Below are 20,502 nucleotides of genomic sequence, written 5' to 3'. Positions count from 1 at the left end.
TGTGGGACTTGTCCATGCAACAGCCAAGGCAACGCAGCAACATGCATCCCTGTACGGGGTGAGAAAGCAGCTCAACTTGACACCTGCTCTTTATGGAACTCACACTTCTCAGGCTTGGTGTAAATGTTATTCTCGAGAAACCATCTGAGAACCCTCCAGACATGTGCTCCTGCAACATTACCCAGAGCACATCGTTGACCAGGGCCTGAAGTGCTGCAGAGGCATCGTCCAGACCAAAAGGCATCATGAGGTATTTGTAGTGGCCAGTGGAGGTGTTCAATGCTGTCGTCCACTTGCCCCCTTCTCGGATACAAGCCAGCTTGTAAGCATTACGCATATCTATCTTGGAGAATATGGTTGCTCCTTGGAGGTGTTGAAACGCAGAAGCAAACCAGGGAAAGAGGGTAGCGGTTCTTCACCGCGATGTTTTTGAGGGGCCAGTAATCAATGCTGCGACTAAGCTTGACATACTTCTTGCTTACTAAATGGAAGCCTAGCCCTGCAGATTGGGCAGATAAGTCCCAAGGCTAATGCCTCTTTCATGTATTCTTCCATAAACAGCATTTCTGAATGAGAGAGGGAAAGGAGCTGGCACTGGGGAGGACTAGTGCCAGGTAAGAGATCCATGACACAGTCATGTGGCCGGTGTAGCGGCTGGGAAGTGGCCTTCTTCTTACTGAAGACCTCAAGTTGTTCAGCATATTCAGCTAGAACACCAGACAGATCCATACTAGCAGTTGGCACAGGTGGGGATACGCCGATAGAGGGTTGAACTGAACCCAGACAGGTAGACAGATATGCCATCCCCCTCTTGGAGTGCCTTTAGGGACCAATCAAACTGTGGATTGTGCTGAGATAGCCAAGAAAGGTGAAGCACTAAGTTCAGGTGAATCAACAAGATAGGAGAGCTGTTCCCTATGGTTGCGCTGTAGAAGAAGTTGGAGGTGTTCTGTGGAAAGATTGATCTTGCCAATACCCAGAGTCCAACCATCCAGAGCCTTGGCACTGATATTCTCTGTCAACTGCAAGCATGCAGAACTTTAATGTGCAGTACATCACTGTCCCTTTCCCTTGCCTCCTGACCCTGTACTGGAAGATCACTCTCTTGAAATCAATCACGAAGTGCCTTAAGGACGGGCCTGCGTGGGAAACTTGTTCTCGTAGACTGTTGGCCAGGCTGTGTGGGGGGTCCGTCTAAGTTTCATCATGTAAGCCAGGAGATGCAGAGTGGGACTTGTCCTGAGTGCAGGCTGCTGAATTGTGGCAGTGAGAACAGCAATGGCTGCCACCTGACTCCAGCTGTCTGTGGCGAGTTGTTGAACTGGCACTGCAAGCCTGTCACCTGCTCTTCCTGTTTGGACTGGGCTTGCCACTCTGCCATTTCTGCCAAACCAGGCTCCATTAACTTTAACCTCTCTAGCTGACCAACAATCTTCGGTCTGGCCGCTCTGCAATTAGTTGTTGCACCGTCTGAGTCACATCAGCCAAACCAGCCTGTACTGGCTTTAGCCTCTCTCCTACCTGCCAACAAAATTCATGGCTGAGATCAGCTGATCTCTCTCCGCTGGGTCCATTTTAGTTGGTCGAGACTTGCTGACGCAAATGTGTGGCTATAGACAAGTGCAGAGGGAGGCACTGAAGCAGATGAACAATTCACTGCTTTTTAAAAACATCTGTGCAGGAAAAAGAAAAAAAAAACAATGCTAAGCCAACAGGACCGTTAACTAAAATGCTCTAGCTGAAAGCTAACACCAACACTGTGGCTAGAAAGCAACAACTTGCTGCTACATGAACAATGCTGCTTTAAAGCTTCAATCAAAATGGTATTCTTCTTCCCCGGGACAATGATGAAGGCAAGCAGGGAGCATAGATGTTGCTGTGCCTTTGGTCAAGTCTCGATATGATTGAACGAGAGGAAAGGTGTTAAGTACCACCACAATGAAGCTCCAATTGGCTGGAACATGCATACTCGTGAGCATGAGTGCCAAACCTATTCTGCAGCCCACCTGCGAGTACATGCAGACCCCAGGGGAGAGTCCGTAGTTGTGACTGAACAAATACAGTATGTAATGCCAGTGTAAAGTGAATTTTATATAAGCTTCGATAAGTGAGGACATCAACTTAATTTAACATATCATTGATTTTCGATGTGGCATTATGACTACGGATTTCTCTGACTAACGTGCTTGAGCTGAAATGTCATGTTGATATTCAATGAAGTAATCTATTGCTGGCTTAAAGAATCTAAAATACCCCTGTAACCTTTAGCAATATGTTATAATGACATCACACCAACATCACACACAAAGGCTTTTGATTTGCAATCATTTAAAAGATTCAGAGTTTTTTTCTATACCTAAAGTAAAGAGATTTTTAAATGTGTATGAAGTGGCCATTTGATATCGCTACCTGCAGGGAAATACTGAGAAGAGTTTTGCCAATGGACCAGATTGTATTTTGCAGATTGGGATACTTGTCAATTTCCAGTTCACACCTGCCATCGTCTGCTAGGCTATGTTCTGAATTATGTCAGTTGGAGCTTGGTCTTGGGAGAAATGACAGTCAAAACTCCTTATTTATGTTGCAATATGGTTATTTGCTTCAGGTTCTCCCAGTAAATGTGATGAAAGCTGTAATTTTTTCATTCCAAATGAAGCATGGATAGATTAGGCTGTTAGCTTTCTAACATATGGAGGTGCGAAAGATAAAATGATGAAGCAACTTCAGACAGGAGGAAGTATTGTTCATACAATTAATCATGTTAGGGTATTGATTCCAATTAAATTGATGTTATACTGCATAAACAAATGCTGAAGGATGATATTGTCCCACAAAATACTCAATGGTGATAAAAATACACTGTGGTTGCTTGTTTTATAGGCACAGAATACTTAATAACATTTTTATTAGCGTACTGGACACTCCACATGTTTTTCATGTTCTCTTTGTATCACTGGAGATGTAATCGTGAAAGGCTTCTACTTATCTCTTTGTTTCTTCCTGACGTTTGAATATTATTAATTAACTCGTGATACTGGATTTTATCTTTTGGATTTCAGTGACTTATGAGAATTTTTGATGACAGTCATTGAAACTAGAGTAATGTTTTCATTTACTTGATCTTAAACTAACTAGTAGTTCAATTTCCTTGCAAACGAGTACCCCATCTTCAAGCTACATTGTTTATATTCAGTGCTTTAAAAATCAAAGGAAATGATGTCAAAATCCTTATTGAGTCTGATATGAGTTTAACATTCCTGGAAACTTAATGGACCCAGGGCATTCCAAATTCACTCAATCTTTAACACAATGATCATGATTAAAGCTTGTCACTATGTTCAGTAATGTTCCTGGGGGGAAAATAAGTAAAATATATCAAAAATGCTACTATCACTATCATATCTTGAGTAAGGTCTTTACAACGAGAAGTAGTTTAGATTAAATATAAATTTTAACTGGTTAATTTGTTTTAACTCAGGCATCCTAAAAATTATTGTATCTTCAGGTGTTCAAATTGACTTATCCGATAGACGTCAATGTTCCACACTACTCTTCCTGAAGCTTCTAATTACGGATGGCTTGGATTGGCTTCTTGTTGATTTGATTAGTAGCAATGAGATCAAATTCCTCTCATCCCAGCTGCATGCCTCTCCTCAGGGTTAAGCAGGAAAAGAGCATCTTCATGCCCTGCTGAGAAAAGGATAAATTAAGTCTTCTAGCAGTAGCCATTACCCAGATGGCATATAACATTTAAATAAAGATGAGAGCACTTATCCAGACAAAAAAAAAACTGAGATAAACATGCTGCTGGAAGAACTCAGCAGGACAAGCAGCATCTACAGAGACAAAAGGTGTAGGTCAATATTTCCGGTCAAGACCCTATACAAAAATATTTATCCAGCATGTTGGAAGGAATTTCCTATTTTTGGGTGGTAGGGGAAACTGAAGTTCAGTATAAATCTATTTCTTGGTTGATCCATATAACCCATGTCGTAGGCCTGTATTTCCTTTAAGTAATCCTTCTTATATGATTAAGGCTGCTGATAATTGTTGTCACATATTGGTTCTCCTGTAATTTTATAAAGTTATTTAGCTTATTCTTTCTAAATGATAAAACCTGAGCCTGCTTTTAGTATTTCCAAAGCTTTTAATTATTGATAGTGTTGCTCTTATATAACAGATGTAAATTTAAAAGATCTTGCATTGCTAACATTAACAATATGTTTACCAAGCAACACACACAAAAACTGCTGGTGAACACAGAAGGCCAGGCAGTATCTATAGGAAGAGGTACAGTCGACGTTTCGGGCCGAGACCCTTCGTCAGGACTAACTGAAAGAAGAGATAGTAAGAGATTTGAAAGTGGGAGTGGGAGGGGGAGGGGGAGATCCGAAATGATAGGAGAAGAAATCATTTCAGATCTCCCCCTCTCCCTCCCACTGCAATTGGAACCAGATGGAAGGAAACCATGATGAAAAGTATGAGGGAGTAGGTGCGTGGAACCATGAGGGGAGGGTGATGAAAATGAGTGTTGGGGATTGGAGGGGGTAGGGAGTTATGGGAACAAAATGGGCAGACTGGAGGTTGATTGGAAGGAGAGAGGGGTGGTGTGGAGAAAAACACAAATAGTAAACTTTACTGAAAATGGTAAAAATTTGTAGTTAATACCATTGGGTTGTAGACTACCCATGCAGAATATAATGTGTTCTTCCTCTAGCTTGGGTCGGGCCTCACCCCGCTGCGGAGAAGGCTGGGAACAGCAAGATCAGGCACAGACTAGGTGACAGATTTGCTGAGCAGCTGATCTATCAATGAGCTCAGTGCTCGAACACATGCTATTTCACTGCCCTTTCCCATTCCACACTGATCTGTCCATCCTTAGCCTCCACCGCCAGGGTGAGGCTCAAGGCAAACTGGAGGAACAATACCTCATATTCCACCTGACAAATCTACCATGTAATGCTATGAACATTGAATTCTCCAATATCAGGTACCCCTACCTCATGTTTTCTACATCCTCTCCCCCTTTATGATCTTCCTCAATTCTTTTTATTTTTGCTCTTTTTTCTATACTACTATCCGTACATTTCAATTACTGAATTCACTCTTGCATTTGGTCTCATCTGCCTTTTACCTTTCCCAATGGTTCCTATTCTCACCTTCCTTACCTACCATATTTCAGCACTGGTTGCCTTTGTGTTCCCACATCACTGACCTTGCACCCCCTTCCCCATTCTGGATCCATCACTTACCTTTGTCTTTTAACTCCATACCCACTACCTGGCTCCATTTGCCCATCACCCTTCGCTTCTCCCTGGTTCATCCATCCTCTGCTGGTCTCTATCTGACCTCTCCCCCTCTCCCTTTATACGGGCTGACAATGCAGAGTCTCAGCCGAAAACATCATATTCTTTTTTTTGCCAGAATTGCTGCTCGATCTGCTAACTTCCTCTAGTAAATCGCATATATGTTAAGTCAAAATATTTATTGCCAGATTGCAACATAGATAGTCAGACTGTTCCGCTTAGTGAAACCTACAGTTTTTGGATCATCTTGGATAAAATTATGTCCAAAGAGCTACCTTGTCCCTAATGTTAAGACCAGTGGCTCTAATGTTTCTGCCCTTGTACAAATGTCTTCTTTTCTTTGCCCACTAATCTAAATATCTCAAGATTTTCTCTTCAGTCTCAACACATTCCCTTTGAGCTTGTGAGATTGATTTTAGATTTCTACTTGAATAGAAGAGTGCAAAGGCAGTAAGGACTGAGGTGAACAAGGTCAATAATGTTATGTTAATCTTGCTTGCTTCTATATCTATTGCGGTATTGGAAAGCCTTGATAATTGATGTACGATTGCAAGTGCATTGGATAACTCTTCTTTGGACTAATAGACAGAAAGTGGAGATGGGAATGGAAAGGAAAGTAACAGTGTTAAAGTCGACAAAAAAATAGCCTTGGCTATGGCCAATGGGAATGAAGTCGTCAGTGTTGTTGAGACTGAGGAGTAAGAGGTAAATATAGATTTCAAAGCTTACATGGTGGGAGAAATTAAGAGTAGACAGGAAGAAATGAAATCTGAGGTAGAGTATGGTATGGCAATTATAATTTGGTGGTGTAAGCCACAATGTAGTGCATGTTGCTGATTCATTGTGCTATCATATTATTGTGATCTGTTAATTAAATTAAAGCTTTGGAACAAATGAGTTTAGTTAACCAAAATCTGACTTTACGCAAATTCTCCCAGACATTTTCTTGCGTTAATAATGAACCTCTTCCCAGAAACAGAAGGGTTCCTTGTGGCAATACAGGATCAGGTGGCTAACACAGAAAATTATCAAAAATACATAATAAAATACCGACAAATTCAAGATGATAAATGTAGAAAATGCCGAGAAAAGCCAGAAACAATCTAACACATTATAGGATCCTGTAGCAGTTTAACACAATTTGATTACTTACACAGGCACATAAAGTGGTAAGCATCATTCCTCAAAGTCTTGTTTTAAAATAAACTCATAAATGAAATCACACTTTACTGTAAGTACAAGCCTGATCCAGTTTTAGAGTCAGAATACCACAAGTTATATTATGGCCGATCAGTTGTTACGGATCAATAATAACCATCCAGATATAATAATAGAGGATAAACAAGCAAAAACAACTTATTTAATAGGTATATCCATTCCAAACACACATAACTTACAGACTTCAATAAGTGAAAAATGCCAGAAATATGCTGAATTAAAGGAGGAAATTGAAAGACTTTGGAACATGAACAGGGTATACATTGTTCGGATAGTAATATCTACAGCTGGTATCATCCCAAAGGCACTACACAATAGCATTAAACAAATAGGGCTGCACAGTAATATCCATGTAAATCTTCAGAAAACCACAATACTAAACACCACTAGAATGGTCTGAAAGTTCTTAGCAACTGACAAATGAGCGTGCTTGGCTATGTCCATATCTCTAGTTTTACCCACTTTAGCTGAGAAAAAAAATACATTATTCTGTGGTATTTATGCACCAGTGACCAACTTTTGCCAACATGACCATGTTTGTCAGAAGGAAACACTGCTGAGTAATGATATTTGAAGTAGTGGAAAATGCAGGAACCATAATAATTGACAATGGAAAAGAGGTAAATACTGAACTTGGTTGTGTTTTTGTTTGCATTAATAGTTCATGGAAGTTTCACATTATCAAATCATTTTAATTTTTAGCTAAAAGAGTAAGTTTATTTCAGTTTATTGATTTCCATCCCCACTATATTTTTTCCTAATTTAAGGAAAGGGTATTCCTTTCTCGGGGATGTTGCTAATGTTTGCTCGGTGGTGGACTGTGCTGATGCTTCTTGCTGAAGTAAGTGGGAGGGGGGAGGGTTGATGCTTTACTGCTGCTTGGGTGTGGGAGGGGGAGCGGGGGGCTTTGGGGTTCTAACATTTTTACTGCTACTCATTCTTTGAGGCACTCTACGGTTTTTGTGGATGTCTGCAAAGAACAAGAATGTCAGGTTGTATATTGTATGCATTCTCTGATATTAAATGGAACTATTGAACAAATTTAAGGAACTTCATGCTTCAGAAATGTCTTCTTGCACTCAAAAGTTCAAAGTAAACTTATTATCAAAATACATATATGTCATGATATACAACTTTCCTAAGTTTGCTGACGATACAAAGATAGGTGGAGGGGCCGGTGGTGCTGAGGAAACGGAGAGTCTGCAGAGAGACTTGGATAGATTGGAAGAATGGGCAGGCAAGTGACAAATGAAGTACAATGTTGGAAAGTGTATGGTTATGCACGTTGGCAGAAAAAATAAATGGGCAGACTATTATTTAAATGGGGAAAGAATTCAAAGTTTGGAGATGCAACGGGACTTGGGAGTCCTCGTACAGGACTCCCTTAAAGTTAACCTCCAGGCTGAATCAGTAGTGAAGAAGGCGAAGGCGATTGAAGGGTGGCTAATGTAACCGCACTTTTTAAAAAAGGAGAGAGAGAGAAACCAGGGAATTATAGACTGGTTAGCCTAACATCGGTGGTGGGGAAACTGCTAGAGCCAGTTATCAAAGATGTGATAACAGCACATTTGGAAAGCAGTGAAATGATCGGACAAAGTCAGCATGGATTTGTGAAAGGAAAATCATGTCTGACGAATCTCATAGAATTTTTTGAGGATGTAACTAGTAGAGTGGATAGGAGAGAACCAGTGGATGTGGTATATTTGGATTTTCAAAAGGCTTTTGACAAGGTCCCACACAGGAGATTAGTGTGCAAATTTAAAGCACACGGTATTGGGGGTAAGGTATTGATGAGGATAGAGAATTGGTTGGCAGACAGGAAGCAAAGAGTGGGAATAAACGGGACCTTTTCAGAATGGCAGGCAGTGACTAGTGGGGTACCGCAAGGCTCAGTACTGGGACCCCAGTTGTTTACAATATATATTAATGACTTGGATGAGGGAATTAAATGCAGCATCTCCAAGTTTGTAGATGACACGAAGCTGGGCGGCAGTGTTAGCTGTGAGGAGGATGCTAAGAGGATGCAGGGTGACTTGGATAGGTTAGATGAGTGGGCAAATTCATGGCAGATGCAATTTAATGTGGATAAATGTGAAGTTATCCACTTTGGTGGCAAAAACAGGAAAACAGTTTATTATCTGAATGGTGACCGATTAGGAAAAGGGGAGGTGCAATGAGACCTGGGTGTCATTATACACCAGTCATTGAAAGTGGGCATGCAGGTACAGCAGGCGGTGAAAAAGACGAATGGTATGCTGGCATTTATAGCAAGAGGATTTGAGTACAGGAGCAGGGAGGTACTACTGCAGTTGTACAAGGCCTTGGTGAGACCACACCTGGAGTATTGTGTGCAGTTTTGGTCCCCTAATCTGAGGAAAGACATCCTTGCCATAGAGGGAGTACAAAGAAGGTTCACCAGATTGATTCCTGGGATGGCAGGACTTTCATATGATGAAAGACTGGATGAACTAGGCTTATACTCGTTAGAATTCAGAAGATTGAGGGGGGATCTAATTGAAACATATTAAATCCTAAAGGGATTGGACAGGCTAGATGCAGGAAGATTGTTCCCGATGTTGGGGAAGTCCAGAACGAGGGGTCACAGTTTGAGGATAGAGGGGAAGCCTTTTAGGACCGAGATTAGGAAAAACTTCTTCACACAGAGAGTGGTGAATCTGTGGAATTCTCTGCCACAGGAAATAGTTGAGGCCAGTTCATTGGCTATATTTAAGAGGGAGTTAGATATGGCCCTTGTGACTAAAGGGATCAGGGGGTATGGAGGGAAGGCTGGTACAGGGTTCTGAGTTGGATGATCCGCCATGATCATACTGAATGGCGGTGTAGGCTCGAAGGGCCGAATGGCCTACTCCTGCACCTAGTTTCTATGTTTCTATGTTGGCATTCATTTCTAGAGAAATAGAGCATAGGAGCAGGGATGTGATGTTGAGGCTCTATAAGGTGCTGGTGAGACCTTACTTGGAGTATTGTGGGCAGTTTTGGTCTCCTTATTTAAGGAAGGATGTGCTGACGTTGGAAAGGGTACAGAGAAGATTCACTAGAATGATTCTGGGAATGAGAGGGTTAACATATGAGGAACGTTTGTCCGCTCTTGGACTGTATTCCTTGGAGTTTAGAAGAATGAGGGGAGACCTCATAGAAACATTTTGAATTTTGAAAGGCATGGACAGAGTGGATGTGGCAAAGTAGTTTCCCATGATGGGGGAGTCTAGTACGAGAGGGCATGACTTAAGGATTGAAGGGCGCCCATTCAGAACAGAACTGCGAAGAAATTTTTTTAGTCAGAGGGTGGTGAATCTATGGAATTTGTTGCCACGGGCAGCAGTGGAGGCCAAGTCATTGGGTGTATTTAAGTCAGAGATTGATAGGTATCTGAATAGCCAGGGCATCAAAGGTTATGGTGAGAAGGCGGGGGAGTGGGACTAAATGGGAGAATGGATCAGCTCAAGATAAAATGGCGGAGCAGACTCGATGGGCCAAATGGCCAACTTCTGCTCCTTTGTCTTATGGTCTTATGGTCTTTCCTGAGTTCTCTGAGCTTTCCTGAGCTCATTCTTCTAGAATATATTACAGAAATTATTATTTACTGCAATTGTGTTAATGTGTGATTTATGCTCTCTATCCAATTGTCCTGAGAATTCCTTCCTATGTGTTGCTCAAAGTTTCTCCTGTGCGACCTTGACATGTTCAAAATCTGTTCTTTTTTCTTTCAGCTTAATTGACAATGCAATAAATTTTGAGCTAGAAGTAGACAATAGAAAGATAATCTTGGTATTAAGCAAACATCTGATGGTAATTTTGCAAAACAGAACACACTTTTCAAAATTGATAAATCATGCTCTTTCTTCAGAAGAACTAAATTTTTCTCTCAATCTTTTTCTAAAAGCCATGAATATCTATTTTTACTTTTCTTTCGAATCATTGTATTAAACTGAGTGTAGTTGCTGCACAATGATAGAACAGGTCAGCTAAGTAAGTTGCCACTTCAAAGTATTTTACTAATTGTATTTCAATGTAAATTAATTCCTCCTCACAGTTAATAGGTTTCAGTAGGTGCATTTAATGTCAGAGAAATGTATACAATACACATCCTGAATTTATTTTTTCTTTGCTGACATCCATGAAAACAGGGGAGTGCCCAAAGAATGAATGACAGTTAAAAAGTTAGAACCCCAAACCCCTCCCACACACAAGCCGCAGCAAAGGCAACTACCACCCCCACCCCCACCAGCAAAAAAGCATCAGCACCCTCCACTGAGCACTTAAGCGTGCAGCAAAGCATCAATAAAGACACAGACTTGTGGTACCCCAAAAACTACTTGTTCATCCAGTAATTCAACATACCATAGGCTCTCTCTCTTCCTAAGAGGTGTCCGCATTCACAGCAAGAGGAGAGACGTAACAAACAGCTCACTGACTTACGATGTTAAAAGTCTGTTGTGTCGCTTTTTCTGAGCTCTGCGCCTGGAGAGTTGGCACCAAAAAGGCGCAGCTCTCCAGGTACACAACCCCTGGCAGCTAACCCACTGCCCCTGATGTTACATGTTCTTTCATGATGCTTCAGTCAGGGGCACCGGGCTAGAATCAGCACGTCCCTAGAGCCACAAAATCCCAGAACCCTGAAGGCACGCTTGTCTTCCAGGCTGTGTCCTTTGGATATTAAAAAGTGGCCGGTTGTGAGGCCCTGAGAGCAGGTCCCATTCCCACAAAGAACCAAAGTCACAGTGCAACTCCAGGTCAGGTCTTCAAGAGACCCCCCCACCCCCCACTCCCTGAAACGGAAAAAAAGAGGTATCAAAGGTAGAAATAAAGCTGTTTCCGAAGATGCAAACAAAGGAGTTGCCATTTAGCGCCATCTTAAGACAGTGACTCTGCTAAAGAGAATCAAAATTATATTTATTATCCGTCTTATATGATGTGAATTTTATTGTCTTGTGGCAGCAGTGCAGTGCAAAGACATAAAATTACTATAAATTACAAAATAAATAAATAGTGCACAAAAAGGGAATAATGAGGTATTATTCATGGACTGTACTGATATCTGGAAGGGAAGAAGCCTTTTCCGAATCATTGAATATGAATCTTTAGGCTCCTATACCTCCTTCCTGATGGCAGTAACAAGCAGAGGATCTTGATGCTCTACTGTGATGTTTTTGGCATTGCTTGAGTTTAAGAAAGTACAATTTATAACTCACTTAATCAATTTTCCTAATCCACCAAGTACAAGGCAGTCAGCCAGCCATGCATCAAGCTGCAAGGAAGCACGTGACTGTATTTCAGAGATACCAGTCTCTGTCTCAGAGTCTTAAAATTCTGAATATTTTATGAGCAAAAATGCTGATATTGGGCCATCATTTAAAAATGAGATATGTTTACATCATCAAGTTTTCTTCACATTTGTGCAAAAGTTTGTTCTCATATTAGTAGTATCAAGAAATGTATGCAGTTAGAAACCTTTGTGATTTATCATGCAGGGAGTTTTAACTGCCTCAAATTACTTTTAAAGGATTCTGTGTATTAGCACAGCTAAACTTGTGTCAAATGAGAATGCTTTTGATGTTACTATTAATAGCAGAATGCAGAAACCTTGCACTTGCCCTCCCCATTTGTCCGGAGTATTATAGTTGAGGAATGATTCATAGAATACCTTTAAATTTTTGTTTTGTTTGAAAAAGGATTCACTTTCATACATCTTAAATAACTCAAAGTCAGTTCTGTCTTACTTAAGCCGAGAGGTGGGGTGTAGAGTTTTTGCTGACCGATCGTTCTGCAGAACCTACTCCCTCCTTGGCATAGCAGGGGCAGCAAAGTGAAGAGCCATCAGGACCATACAGAGGCGACTGAGTGTGCCTCCATATTGGTTATGGATCAAGAAGTGTGATCCGTGGACCAGTGCTGCTGGGACACAAGCCGGGGCCTAATCAACTGATTAAGCTGGGTCACCTGATCAAGCTGGGTCACCTGAGCGAGGAAGTCTGATGTTGAAAGACCCAAAACACCCGATGACACCAGGTTACATCACTGATGATGTATCCCAGCCCATCCTAGGATGTATCTCAGCATCGCAGACTGGTGCATGGTATGTTATTCTACAAACATAGATGGCTCTGTGGAAATCATTGACTCCCATGCAAAACTGAAACACTTTGCATGGGAAATAGTTTTGGCATTGTTCCTTCCTTGGAGAAACAATATATGAAAGGAGTTATTAAGACTAAAGCAGATGATTGTCAGTTAAGCACATGATTCCAGAGCACTTTAACAATCATTGCAATTTAACAAGATAATTTTTAATTTAGTCACACTTAGTGGGTTTATAATGATGATTGTTTCCTATACAACTGACGAGAAAGCAAAATCTTGAATACAGCTGGGCTCTTCACATTGGTAGATAATGCTTTTGGGGAATCAAAAGCTACAGTGTCTGTCAGTTACCTGACTCAAGATTAAGAACCTGCATCCGGTGTATTCTGATAACTTCTGATTCATATTCCACTTAACCCGCTCAAAAGCAGCAAACTTTATCAGTGTTGATGAACTTCTGAGAGTTATAAGGCAAGATAACGTAGGGAATGAGGATGACAGCCCTGGATTGGGAGGTAGTGTGGAAAAAAATGCAAGGTGCATCCAAATTTTATGATCAGCAAGTGATCAAGAAATAAATATATTAAATGGCGGGATGAATATCAGTGTAAACATTCCTTATTCCTGGTATGGCAGAGATCTGCTTTCTTGTTATAACTATTATCAGTGCACAGTCACAGCATTTATACTGGTCATAGAGTCATAGAAAAGGACAGCGCAGAAACAGGCCCTTCAGCCCATCTAGTCCATGCTGAAATATTAATCTGCCTACTCCCATCAACCTGCACCTGCACCATGGCCCTCTATACCCTTCCCAACCATGTATCTATCCAAACATCTCTTAAATATTGACACCACACCCACACCCACCATTCTGCTGGCAGCTTATTCCACACTCTCACCACCCTCTGCGTAGAGGAGTTCCCTGTCATGTTCTCCTAAAAACATTTCACCTTTCACTCTTAACCCATCACCTCAAGCTCTAGTCTCACCAACCTCAGTGGAAAAAGCCTGATTGCATTTACCCTATCTATACACCTCATAATTTTGTATACTTCTATCAAATGTCCCGTCACTCTTCTACACACTAGGAGTAAAGTCCTAACCTATTCAGTCTTTCCCTATAACCCTGGTCCTCAAGTCCTGGCAAAATCCTTGCAAACTTTCTCTGATTTCTTTCGATCTTATTGACATATTTCTTGTAGGTGGGTTACCAAAACTACGCACAATACTCAAAATTAGGCCTCACCAACGTCTTATATAATTTCAACATAATATCCCAACTCCTGTACTCTTAACGTTGATTTATGAACATAGGTAAATTCCATCAGCCACTTTCCAGTCCATTTGTCCAGCTGGTCCACATCCTGCTGAAAGCATTGATAGCCTTTCTCCCTGTCCACTACACTCCTGATCTTGGCGTCATCCACAAATTTGCTGATCCAGTTTATGACATTATCACCCAGATTATAGATGACAAACATCAATGGACCCAGCACCAATCCTTGCGGTGCACCATCAATCAAAGGCCTTCTGTCAGAAGCAACCATCTACTGCCACTCTCCAGCTTCTCCTGCGAATTCAATGTCTAATCCAATTCACTACCTCATCTTGCATGCTAAGCAACAGCAACCTTCTTGACCGAGCTCCAATGCACAACCTTGTCAAAGGCCATGCTAAAGTCCATGTAGACACTATCCACTACCCTGGCTTGAAAAACTCTTTAAGATTAGTTAGAAACTACCTACCATGCACAAAGGCATGTTGGCTATTCCTAATCAGTCCCTGTCTATCCAAACACATATATATCTGGTCCCTTCATATGTCTTCCAATAACTAACCACTACTGATGTCAGGCTCGCTGACCTACAACCATGGATTATTCATAGAGTGTTTCTACAACTGAACAACATTAGCTATCCACTAACTTTCTGGCACCTCGTCCATGACTAAAGACATTTTAAATATTTCTGCACAAACTTCCTACAGGATACAAGGAAACACCTTGTCAGGTCCTGAGATTTACCCCCCCTAATTTCTGAATTTGTCTCAAGATACCTCTTCCTCTTTAATCTGTGCATGGTCCATGACCTCACTGCTGCTAGACCTCACCTCTATAGGCTCCGTGTTCCTCTCCAGAATAAATGCAGGTGCAAAAAAATCAACTTAAGATTTCCTCCATTTTTTTCAGTTCCATGCATAGAGGACCACTCTGATTTTAGTTAACCAATTTTGTTCCTTGCTATCCTTTTGCAGTTAATATGTCTGTAGAAGCCCTTGGGATTCTCCTTCACCTTGTCTGCTAGAGCAACTTTATGCCTTCTTTTAACCATCCTGATTTCCTTCTTAAGTGTCCTCTTGAATTTCTTAATACTCCTCAAGTACCACAATTGTTCTTGCTGTGTACTTCCTTCTTTTTCTTATCCAGGGCCTCAATTTCTCTCAAAATCCAAGATTCCCTGTGCTTGCTATATTTACCTTTTATTCTGACAGGAACATACAAACTCTCTCTTTCTCTCAGAATTTCACTTTTGAAGGCCTCCCATTTATGAAGTGCACCTTTGCCAGCAGACAACCTGTCCCAATCCACACTTGCTAGTCCTTTCTGATACCATCAAAATTAGCCTTTCCCCAACTTCAAACCTTAACCTGAAGAGCAGACCTATCCTTGTCAATAATTATCTTGAAACTAATGGCATTGTGATCACTAGATGCAAAGTGTTCCCATATGTAAACCTCTGCCACCTGCCCTTTCTCATTCCCAAAGAGGAAATCTAGTATCACACACTCTAGTTGGGACCTCTGTGTACTGATTAAGTAATCTTTTCTGAATACCATAAGACCATAAGATATAGGAGCAGAATTAGGCCATTTGACCCATCAAGTCTGCTCCACTATTTTATCTTGGCTGATCCATTTTCCCCTCAGCCCCAGTCTCCTGCCTTCACCCTGTAATCCTTCATGCCTTGAACAAACAAGAATCTATCAACCTCTGCCTTAAATATACATAAAGACTTGGCCTCCATAGCTGCCTGCAGCAAAGAATTCCACAGATTCACCACTCTTTGGCTAAAAAAAATCCTCCTAGTCTCTGTTCTAAAAGGATACCCCTCCATTCTGAGGCTGTGTCATCTGGTCTTAGACATTCCCACCTTAGGAAACATCACTCTATCAAGGACTTTCACCATTTGATAGGTTTCAATTAGGTCACCCATCACTCTTCTGAATTCCAGTGAATACAGGCCCAGAGCCATCAAATGGTCTTCATATGACAAGCAGTTTAATCCTGGAATCATTTCTGTGAACCTCATTTGAACCCACTCCAATTTCAGCACATCATTTCTAAGAAAAAGGGTCCAAAACTATTGGCAATACTCCAAGTGAGGCCTCACCAGTGCTTTATAAAGTCTCAACATTACATGCTTGCTTTTATATTCTAGTACTCCTGAAATGAATGCTAACATTGCATTTGCCTTCCTTACCATAAACCTAAACTGCAAATTAACCACTGGGGAATCCTGTATAAGGGCTCCCAAGACCCTTTGCACCTCAGAATTTTGTATATTCTCTTCCATTTAGAAAATAGTTAACCCTTTCGTTTCTTCTACCAAAGTGCATGATCATACACATCCCGACAATGTATTCTATCTGCCATTTCTTTGTCAATTCTCCTAATCCGTCTAAGTCCTTCTGTAGCCTCTCTATTTCCTCAAAACTACCAGCCCCCCCATCTATCTTCGTATCATCTGCAAACTTTGCAACAATTCCATTATCCAGATAATTGACATATAATGTAAAAGGAATTGGTCCCAATACAAACCCCTGTGGAGCACCAGCAGCCAACCAGAAAAGGCTTCCTTTATCCTCACTCATTGCCTCCTGTCAATCAGCCACTGCTTTATCCATGCTAGAATCTTTCCTGTAATATACTGGGTTCCTAGCTTGTTAAGCAGCTTCATATGTGCACCTTGTCAAAGGCCTTCTGAAATCCAGTTTGTCTGCCATTTCCTTGGCCCCTTTTACCACCATTACAACATCGTTTTCCAGTAGTCCGATATCCATTCTTGCCTCTCTTTTACTCTTTATGCATCTGAAGAAACTTTTAGTATCCTTTTTAGTATTACTGGCCAGCTTACTTTTGTAGAGTACTTCTTCCTCTTTGGAATATATATATCCTGTGCCCTCCGAATTGCTTCCACAAATTCCAGCCATTGTTGCTCTGCTGTCATACTTGCTAGTGTACTTTTCCAATTAATTCTAGCAAACTGTTATCTCATGCCTCTGTAATTTTTGTTAATTCACTATAGTACTGATACATCTGACTTTAGCTTCTCCTTCTCAAATTTCAAGGTGAATTCGATCATATTATGATAACTTATGCCTAGAGTTCTTTTACGTTAATCTCTCTAATCAATTTGGGTTCATTGCACAACACCCAATCCAGAATAGTTTAACCCCTAGTGGGCTTAACCACAAGCTGCTCTAAAAAGCCATTTCATAGGCATTCTAGAAATTCCCCATCTTAGAATCCCACACCAACCTGATTTTCCCAATCTACCTGCATAATGAAATTCCCCATGACTGTTGTAACATTGCCCTTTTGGCATGCATTTTCTATCTCCCTTTGTAATTTGTAGGGGTCTGTATATAACTCCCATCAGTATCTTTTTACCCTTGCAGTTGCTTAGCTCTATCCATGATTCAACACCTTCCGACCCTATGTCACCTCTTTCTAGTGATTTAGTTTCATTTTTTACCAATCCCTCTGCCTTCCTGCTTGTCCTTTGGATACAATGTGTACCCTTCGACGTTAAGCTCCCAGCTATAATCTATTTTCAGCCATGATTCAGTGCGATGCCTGCAATATCATACATGTCAATCTGTAACTGTGCAATAAGTTCATCTATATTATTCCGTATACTGCGCACATTCAAATATAACACAATTAGTCCTGTATTCACTCTTTTCGATTTTGTCCACCTTTCATGTTGCAACTCATCCTGTTGACTGCAATTTTGCCCAATCATCAGCCTCTCCTTGCTTAGAGTCTCACTACACATTGCGTTTGTTTGTAAACCAACTGCCTCATCTTCAGCACTATCACTCCAGTTCCCATCCCCTGCCAAATTAGTTAGACAAACTCTATCCCATAGGGACCTTTTACAATTTGGGAGTCCCAGTCAACATGTGGAAAATTAAATTAACTTACCACAATCTTATGTTTCTTGCAACAGTCTGCCAATCCTGCCCCTCCAGCAACCAAGTCTCACTAACGGCTATGATGTTATAATTCTGTATGCTATCCATGTCCTGAGCTCGCCTGCCTTTCTTACAATGCTCCTTATATTGAAATATACACAACTCAAAATATTAGTCCCACCATGCCCAACATTTCGATTCCTGATATTGCATGTAGGCTTAACGATGTTTTCTCCCTCAATTATTCCACAATCTGCTCTGGTGCTTTGGTTTCCATCCCCCTGTAGTTTAAAGTCCACCCCACTCCCCACGCGCTATACACCACTGGCAAGCCCTCCTGCAAGGATATTAGTCACCTGCAGCTCAGGTGCAAACTGCCCCTTCATTAAGGTTCCAATTTCCTTGAAAGAGAGCCCAAAGAACCAAAAATCTGAAGTCCTCTCTGTTGCCCTACCACCTTAGTCACTTGTTTAATTGTATGATATTTCTACTTCTGGCCTCACTAGCATTGGGCAAGGGTACCAATCCTGAGATCACAACCCCGGACGTCCTATTCTGTAACTTAGCACGTAACTCCCTGATCTCACTTTGTAGGATCTTGTCATCCTTCCTACCCAAGTCATTGGTACCACATGGGCACGACCTCTGGTTACTCACCCTCCCACTTAAGAATATGGGTGACTTGAAAGTCTCCGGGAGAACTGTGACGTGCGCATGCTTCTTTCTCTTGAACTTGCAATCCATTGTCTCCAAGGGTCTGCATCCATTAGCTTCATAGAACATAGAATAGTACAGCACAGTACAGGCCCTTCGGCCCACAATGTTGTGCTGACCCTCAAACCCTGCCTCCCATATAACCCCCACCTTAAATTCCTCCATATACCTGCCTAGTAGTCTCTTAAATTTCACTAGGTATCTGCCTCCACCACTGACTCAGGCAGTGCATTCCACGCACCAACCACTCTCTGAGTAAAAAACCTTCCTCTAATATACTAAAGCCATGTCCTCTTGTATTGAGCAGTAGTGCCTTGGGGAAGAGGTGCTGGTAGTCCACTCTATCCATTCCTCTTAATATTTTGTATACCTCTATCATGTCTCCTCTCATCCTCCTTCTCTCCAGAGAGTAAAGCCCTAGCTCCCTTAATCTCTGATCATAATGCATACTCTCTAAACCAGGCAGCATCCTGGTATATCTCCTATGTACCCTTTCCAATGCTTCCACATCCTTCCTATAGTGAGGCGACCAGAACTGGACACAGTACTCCAAGTGTGGCCTAACCAGAGTTTTATAGAGCTGCATCATTACCTCATGACTCTTAAACTCTATTCCTCGACTTATGAAAGCTAACACCCCATAAGCTTCCTTTACTACCCTATCTACCTGTGAGGCAACTTTCAGGGATCTGTGGACATGTACCCCGAGATCCCTCTGCTCCTCCATACTACCAAGTATTCTGCAAATTAATTTGTACTCTGCCTTGGAGTTTGTCCTTCCAAAATGTACCACCTCACACTTCTCCGGGTTGAACTCCATCTGCCACTTCTCAGCCCACTTCTCCATCCTATCAATGTCTGTCTGCAACCTTCGACAATCCTCTACACTATCCACAACATCATCAACCTTTGTGTTGTCTGCAAACTTGCCAACCTACCCTTCTACCCCCACATCCAGGTCATTAATAAAAATCACGAAAAGCTTCTTTTGAAATCTCTCTCCAGCTATGTAATCCAATGTACCCCTTTATGTGATTCCGTTATAGCCTTTCCCTTTGCTTGCGTTTCATCAAGAAAAGATCACGATGAAGATCGATGCTATATCAGTGCCACAGGTAGTTCAGCAATATGTGCAAGGCAAATATTTTGTTTTTTACACATCCATACAGATGGTTCAAAAGATCCAGTGACAGGTCATTCAGGTGTTTCTGGTTATGTTTCAAGGGTTCAGTTGACTAACAAGAAAGCATGATCAGACAAAGTATCAGTATTCACATCTGAGATGGTTGTTATCATTTTAGCTTTGGAATGGGTCGAAGAAGTGTGCCCTAATTATGTACTTCTTTGCTCTGATTCATTCTCGTTTTTTAACATCTATTAAAACAGGTATTTCAAGTAGTAGGCCAGACAATTGGACGACATCTGTTGAGGCTGCAGTGTCTGGGCTTACCTATGATTCCACTTCTTATGGGTCCTTGCCCGTGTTGGAGTTGAAGGAATCCATGTGACAGACCTTCTAGGCAAAGAATCATTCAGAATTAAGGATGTAAATATAGTTGTGCCTTTGCATAAAGTGGAGGTGAAAAGCATAATTAAAATGTGTATAGGAAGAAACTTCACGACACATGCTGGTGATAATAAACCTGATTCTGAATTCTGATCAATGTGGCTACAAAGATGGGAGTAGGAAAAGAAAGGATGTCATTTATATAAAATTCAGAGGATGGTGTGTGCTCAACTGGGAGATGGGTACAACAAGAGAGAAGAAGTTACTGTACACTTAAACTTTAACATATTGAACATACTAGGTTGAATAATTCCTTGTTCAGAACTATTATAGATGATACAGACATTTGCAGGGAGTGCTCTTGTCGAGAAACAGTGCTGCATACACTGTATTGTTTGAATACAGATCCTATGAGGTGCAAAGGTAACATCTGATTGCTAAGTTGAGATAATTGGG

At 41.3% G+C, this 20,502-nt stretch overlaps 1 pseudogene; it reads left to right on the top strand.

Annotated features, from left to right (window-relative positions):
• The first annotated feature begins 19,624 nt into the window (after positions 1-19,624).
• Positions 19,625-20,502, top strand: part of LOC140200976 (rap guanine nucleotide exchange factor 6-like) — a 39,137-nt pseudogene continuing 38,259 nt past the window's right edge.

The sequence above is a fragment of the Mobula birostris genome, chromosome 7 (genome assembly GCF_030028105.1).
Source record: "Mobula birostris isolate sMobBir1 chromosome 7, sMobBir1.hap1, whole genome shotgun sequence".
NCBI classification, from domain to species: domain Eukaryota; kingdom Metazoa; phylum Chordata; class Chondrichthyes; order Myliobatiformes; family Myliobatidae; genus Mobula; species Mobula birostris.
Note: the sequence above shows the minus strand (reverse complement) of the source record. Positions and strands in the feature narration are given on the sequence as shown.